This window comes from Apaloderma vittatum, unplaced genomic scaffold (genome assembly GCF_000703405.1).
Source record: "Apaloderma vittatum isolate BGI_N311 unplaced genomic scaffold, ASM70340v1 scaffold16856, whole genome shotgun sequence".
NCBI lineage: Eukaryota > Metazoa > Chordata > Aves > Trogoniformes > Trogonidae > Apaloderma > Apaloderma vittatum.
In genome coordinates, this window is record NW_009722470.1 from 6646 (window position 1) to 14102 (window position 7457).

Genomic DNA, 7457 nt, shown 5'->3' on the forward strand with positions numbered 1-7457 from the left:
TCTGCAGTTGGAGTCTCTCACGTGTGGCTTTGTTTTGCAGAAGAGCAAGGCGTACCTCTGTCTTGTTTTCCTCTTTTCCAGTGGTAGCTCTATTTCTGGGGAATCTACAGCAGCGGCAGGGCCCGCAGAGCTCCGTCAGGCAGGAGAGGAAAGCGCGCCGCGGTGAAAGTAGAGCATGAACTCCCTTGTGATCCTGCCAGCGTTCCCTCGTCCATTTGGTTTGCCGAGAAGAAACCGGAGCCTATTATCAGGCCCGCTTCTCTGTCAGGTGTTTCTTTGATGTAAATTCAACCAGGATCGAATGTGCTGATGGCAGCAAACAGCCCAAGAGTAACAAACATGCAAACTGCACAGTGACCTGCAGAGATTAGAGCAACGGGGGCGGCAGGCAAATTGGGAAGATTAAACGCAAATGAGCTAAGAAGTCTTGGGAGAAGTACCCAGGGAGACAAAAATAAGCAGCGCAGACAGAAAATAAGAGAACAAGGCAGACCAAAGATTGAACAGACCCTGCTAGTACATAAATCAAAGCCTTCCCCCACCTCCCAGTGCTTTAGCTTTACCCCAAGGCTGACAGAAACCCTCGGTGCACCTTGGCTGTATTCTGCTTCTCACAGCTGCCCCTCCCCAGCTGTCCTGTAGCCCCTTCGGGTACTTGGAAGCTGCTGTAAGGTCTCCCCGGAGCCTTCTCCAGGCTGAACAACCCCCGCCCTCCCAGCCTGTCCTCGTAGGAGGGGTGCTCCAGCCCTCTGATCATTTCTGTGGCCCTGCTCTGGACCTGCTCCAAGCTCTCAGATGCGAGGACCATGACTGATTTAGGCACCACTTAGCAGCACGCCAGGTGGCATTAGATACCCAAAATCATGGAGAAAGCAACAGAGCACCTGAGAAAGAAGTTAGTTTTTTCCAATAACTAACCTTTCTGCAGCTAAATGAGATCTGCTGCCTTATTACAGGCATATTTATCTTTAAAATTCCACAGTTGTAGACTTTGTGAATTAACTTCTCTAGCAGCAACACTGGGAAATCTATAAAATTCTGCCTGTAAACACACCAAAATCACAGAATTGTCAGAGTCGGAAGGGACCTCTAGAGATCATCTAGTCCAACTCCTTCCGTAAAGCAGAATTACCTAGAACACACAACACAGGACTGCATCCAGGAGGGTCTGGAATTCTCTTGCCACTGCATACCACGACTCTTTCTGCCACCACTTATAAACCAAGGCAGTGACATCGTGGTCACACTTGCAAAACAACAAATTTTCAACCGTTCTGATCAGAAGAGACGGAGTAAGGTCAAGCGGTCATCGAGGCAGATTTCTGCACACGAGGCCCATCATTTGCTAATGAGATTTCACATCCCTGACATCAGAAACACTTCAGAGATGAGAATGCTCAGAAACAGGGTGACAGCAAGCCTTGAACTATGTCCCCTAATGCTGCAGCTACACCTCACCGGTGCTAGTTGGGGTCTGCTCCAGGTGCTCACCAGCCCAACTCTGGTCTGACGACTTTTTCCCAGGGGTTCAGTTGATTTCCCAGCGCACACGACATCACGCAAGGCACAGGCTTAGCAGAGTCACGATTCACGCGCAGTTAACAGAGAATCTGCCAGGGGCACCAGCCCACATTTCAGAAGGCAAAGGCAAATGCCATCCTTCTCGCCACGACTGAGGTAAGGTCTGCAAAGTCGCACAGAAATCACTCAAGTCATTTCTTGTCCTACTTCTGTCCCTACAGGCAGGACCGCCGGCTGCGGCGCCGCGCTGCCCACGCAGGACAAAGGGGGCTACCGATGGCACCCGAGGGGCTGACCCCACTCTTCTCATTTTCTCAAAATGCGCTCAGGACAAGAGGCTCAATTGGAAAATCCAGATCTCCTTACTAAATCCACACCCAGTCTCTGAGGCAGGGGGAATTCAAGCCCACACAGCACAGTATTTCACTCGTTTTCTGAGACAGGCTCACCTCCAAAGCCACAAAACGATCCTCCAGCGCACTGCACGAACGAAACACTGGGCAGAGGAGCCTGTGCCAGCTGCAATGGTCCTACAAGCTGGAAAGGACCAAACTCCCCACCTCTTTGGTCCTGGGCTGGGGGAGAACTGGCTCAGGCCAACCTCCCGAATGAAAGAGCAGCTTTCCTAAAGACCGAGCTCACAGTGCCAGCCTGCCAAGGAGCTGCATTGATTTGAAACCTAAAGGACAGATGTTTGCTCCTCTCTTTCCATCCTGCTTCCTCCTCCCTGGCCAACAGAAGAGGAAAGTTGCCAGAACAGACTTCATCTAGGTGGACAATGATAGAGAGAAAGGGAGAGGACACCCCTTCAGGATAAAAAAGGAGTGAAAATTGTACCCTTCTGAGCCATACAACTGCTCGTTTTGCCATTGTCAGAGGGAGGCAGCTCCGTTCCAGAGAAAGTGAAGTAACCTGCAACAGTCCCAACAGCTGCAAAACACCCGTCGCCAGCTGCATGTTGATTCTTAACTCGCCTCAGCATTAATTAAGCGACAAAAGGCTTTAGTGCTCCTACTGAAAACACAGTCCCTCCACTCGCTAAAACAACACAGCCATGGAAAAAAAAAAAACCCACGACATTTTAGTAGTAGAATTTGGGTGCCAACAGGTTTTAGGTCCAAGTTGCCAAGACTAGGAGAAAAAATTTGATGAGATTTGGGGCAGGGGAAGGAGCGAAAACAGAGGGTTTGAAGGGGTGCGTGTGGGACACTTCACGTCTGCTTTCGATTTGTTTCCGAACCAGCCAGGCTTTTGTATTTAAAAGCCAAAACAGGATCAGGAAAGGCCTTACGGACCCTGAGCCAACCTCTGCATTTTTGAAAAGCCTGTTAAATACTTTCCACTCTGCTCTGAACTCCTGTGGAAGCTGCCCCCAGACTCTTCTCCAAGGCTGCTGTGAGGAGCTAGAAGGCCTTCGGAAGAGATCCAGCAAAACTTATTGCCTCATCTTGTGTAAACTCCTTGGACTGGTGAGCATAAAGCAGCAACAAAATCAGCAGTCCAACCACTTGTAGAGTGTCTGCACAGAGCTGCCAGCACTCGCTCGTTTGTTCCAGGCAGTCTCCTCACCCTCTTCTCCCCAACTGAAGATGACCTGAAAAACCAGCTCCAACCATTGCAAAAATTACCATTCAGTCCATATGACAGCTCTGCAGGCCCGACTGACAGCCGGAGGGGGCACGAGAATAGACACTAGACAGAGCCAGCTCCGCCATGACCGCACGCGCGTCTTCGGCACATCCCACCCCACGTTAACCGGCTCCTCTGACCGTTTACCTGTCCACTGGCTTTAGAAAAGCAGCTGGGATGAAGCTGTGTAGCAGAAGCAGCAGGACTGTCCTCCCTTTCCCTGGGTAACTGTGGCCAAGACTCAGTGCTGTCCCAAGCAAAAGGGCAGATCCTAACTAGCGTGTTCTTCTGGATATTTCTACAAACAGGCTGCACCTAACAATTAGAGATACCACTTGGACGAGCACCGGAAAAGCCGTTTTGTCTGTTTCTTTTACTGCTAGGGTTGGATTCTCTTACAGATAAATTCCTCAAAGACGCATAAAGTGCTGTCACACTGCCACCAGAAGTGGCTGCAGTGGGATGGGAGGGCTTGTCCTCCCCAAGATACAACACCCAGGACCAAAGGGCTTACCTCGCTGCAGCTCTGACACAGCACGGCGCGACAGAATGGCGCTGGACACCAGAGGTCTGCAGGGACTGCACCACGGCAAGGCCTGCGGCGCTCCCTGGCGCACGGCGCAAGGCCACGACCACCCGAGGCACGCCGGGCAGCTCCTTTCCCTGCGAGGCATCCTCCCGAGGCCGGTCAACAGATTAAGGTCTGATCCAAAGAACTTGCTTTTCCCTCCTTGTGTAACGCCTTCTGAAGACCAGCTCAGGCAAGGCGACATTTCCTGCCATTTATACGGTTAAGGCGGTCTTGAAAACCACACCTGCCTTCTGTAAGCTGCCTCACCGCGGTTCTTCTCTGTCAGAGGGAAACAAACACCAAGTGTTTTATCGCTTAAAGATTAAAAAACAATTGAGACACGTGTCATTGGAAAAGCAGACACAAAGGCACAGACAAGGCTGCTGCGCGGCGCTGAAACTGCTCCTCTGCTTCCCCTCCCTCCCCATTTAATAACTTCACTGCTTTAAACACGGGGGGTGAGGCTCACACAACAATCCCAGCAGGAAACCTGCCTGAATTCTGAGGGGATGTGCTTGCTAGACCCGGTGCCAACCATGCAGACGCTTGCAGCGTGGGACTGCGTGTGCAAATACACTAATAAACCCCCGACAGCCCAGTCCTAACGAGTAAGGGTGTAGCAGGTCAGCAGCAACGCCAGAGGAACAGCGAGGACAGAGGTGGAAGCCCAGCAGAGCATCTTGGGGCGTAAAGCCCGAGAGTCGGCTTCATTTCCATGCCTCAGTCCAGGTACACATTCTAAACATCCAAACTGTGCCCAAAAGAGCATTAAGCACGTGGAAAACCATGCCAGAAGGATCATTAAGTATGTTTCAGGCAAACATTCAAAAATATCTATCCACCCTAATTTGACTCTCTTTTGAATTAGTCTTTAGGTACAGTGTCTCATTATTTTGTTTTCCACAGGACCACAGTGTCTTTCAGTTCAGCGGAAAGTATTTTTTGCCCCTTCACATTCTGCAAGCAGCCCCAAGCCTTATTTCAGGCACACAACCCAATTCCTATGTGGAGCTGTCAAGGGTTAGGACCGAGCTGACCACTAAACAAACACGAGACGCCTTCTGTTAACCACGCTCCCTTTCAAAGGGGAAGGGAAAGTGAATAAGTGAGAGAGACAAGTTAGAAAAAAATGTATCTAAGACAGCTTCGATGAAATAGTAACAATATATTGTAATAGTATTAACAAGAAAATAATGGTACGTATAGAAACACACACAAACCCAATACTGAATTCCAGCAGTGACAATCGCGTCATCACTGCAGGGCAGGCACTGAGCAAGTCCCCGGCTGGACACAGATGACGGACAGGAACTGGGTTCAGGACCCGGATACTGGGACACACAGATCGGGATCAAAGGCAGAAGAATGGATGGAGTCCTCCTCAGACACCAGCCACAGAAGAAGAGGGCTTGACCCTTGCGATCCCTCAGCTTTATACTGAGTACAATGTACACAGAATGAAAAACTTCACTGGCCACCTTTGGGTCACCTGTCCTGGCCGTTCCTTCCTGCAAGCGTGACCTTTTCACTTACTTACAACCCCTTTACTCACAGCACTTCAACACGGCAAGAGCCTTTCTGCACACCATTCCTTGGTAGTAACAGTAAACATCAATCGTTATCACTTCTAGAAGCAGACACTGCCTGAGGAAACGTGCCGTTAACTTCAGAAAGTGCAGTCGCTTAGGAGAGACTTGGGTGAAAAACCAAATCACTGAACGGAGAACTGCTTCTGTTCTAGCTCAAACCAGGAGGGCAGGAGCACACTATTAGGATCCTCTGCAGACATACGCTCTCATGTTGAGTGAGGACGGCCCTGACAAAACCAGTGAATCTGCAGAGGAAGATTCAGAGTAGGAACGCGCTTTTCTTCGGTGGCCATACCGTGAATCCAGACGTACGACAGTGAGCACTCCCCGCTGTGACTGAGAGACGTGTGCGACACCTACTTCAGCCAAGTCCTTCTCGGATATCGCTGACAAACTACAAAGACGAGCGTGGCACTTCAAACAGATTCGATCTTTGCAACCCTGCTGTAACACAGCGATAACAACCTACATTACAAGTTTAAGAACAGGTTGACAAGATGAAAACAAGCGCTCCGGCAACTTCGTGCGCTTAGCACGTGCACCTGACCTCTGGTGTCGCAGAGCCCTGCTTGTGTACCAAAAGAGCAAAGCTAACTGCTTCAGCTACGGCCTGGAGAAAATCAGCACTTGTGCACATCCCCATCAGGCAACTCACGCCGGGCACCAAACGACAGAAACGCACAAGCGACCTCCTGCAAAACAGCCGGCAGGGCCAGCTGCTTCCAGCCAGGGGAGCACCACGCTCCACCGCGCCCTCTCCGTAGCGTCCGCATAGAAACCAGCCTTTCTCCTCAGCTGTGTGAAGCAGGGCCCCCGCAGAGAAGAGTTTCACTGCACTACACTGACTCTGAGGACAAACCCGCGCAGGGCAGGAGGCAAGGGTCGGCTGAAGACAGGAGGACGTGTAAGTAACGGCTGTCACACTGCAGATGCATGACAGGACTGAAGCCGCAGTTCCCAATCACAGCAGCGGAGCTTAGCTTTTGAGGGTTTGATTTTACACCTACGGTCTGGATTTATAATGTATCTTCCTACCTAAAAATTTTCAGAAAGGTTTTCTAACATCTGGACTTGTATCGATGCTAAAACAGGCACCAGCAGCTGCATTTAAACCCCTTCTGTCTGCAGCTCAGCTCTCTACCAGAAATAATTGGCAGCAATAGCGGGCTCTCGTGACACTTAGGCTCACCCGATGGGCTTGACACATCTTCTCTGCAGTATAGTAACTGAGAGTCGGGTCTCTGAGGCTCAGCTCCAGATTTCGGAGAAAAGCAGCCAGTGGGCACAGTGTGTGTGTCTGTAATCCATCCCAGGCTTTCTCTCCTCTCCAAATGACCCTGCTCCTCAAGCTCGTATCCCACTTTCTCCACCACCTGCTCTTCCTATAGCTCACCCAGCTGCCGACACTGCAAGTCCTGCTTCCCCTTCTTCTTTCCCCTACTCAGAGCTTCTCCTGAGCTCTTGCTCCACATTTTCTTCCAGCTCTTCCTCACCCTGTTTTCAGCCCTCTGAATTTGAACGTGCTCTTTCTTTCCATCTTCTTCCACGTTCCAGGTTCAGCTAAGGGAGCAGACCAGGCTGCCTGCTGCCTTTCGTGGCTGTGCTCTTCCAGCACAGAGGCCAGATTATGAAAAACTCCTCTGGTTTTGTAGCAGACGCTCCTAGCCGGTGCTATGCAATTATCTGATGCCATACGACTTCATAAGTTATATTCAAGCATGTTGTGCAACTATCCTGTATTTTCAGGCCGCTCTGAAATTTAAAAGGTAATTACTTAGAGGAGCAGAACTGGCACCAAAAGGTTGCACCTCGATGAAAGCGGCTGTGCCAAGGCTGATCCATCTTATGTGAACTGAGCTAAGTCTCCCTTGCATCCTAGAAAGACTACTGGATACTCAGTCCGAGTGCAGCAGTCCTGCAGTCCAAAGTTTTCCACGCAACAAACTTCACGACCAGGTAAAATTCCGTACAACCATCTGACGTGAGGAAGGGTTAACTCCATTACACACCAACTGCATTCGGCGGCATCTACATACGTTATTTGTTAGCTTTATTTCTGGCATCTCAGAATGAATCTGTCAAGCTCTGAGAAGGTCTTAACATTTCAAGTGCTGTGGGAAGTACGGCCCAGCCAACACCTGCAGCAG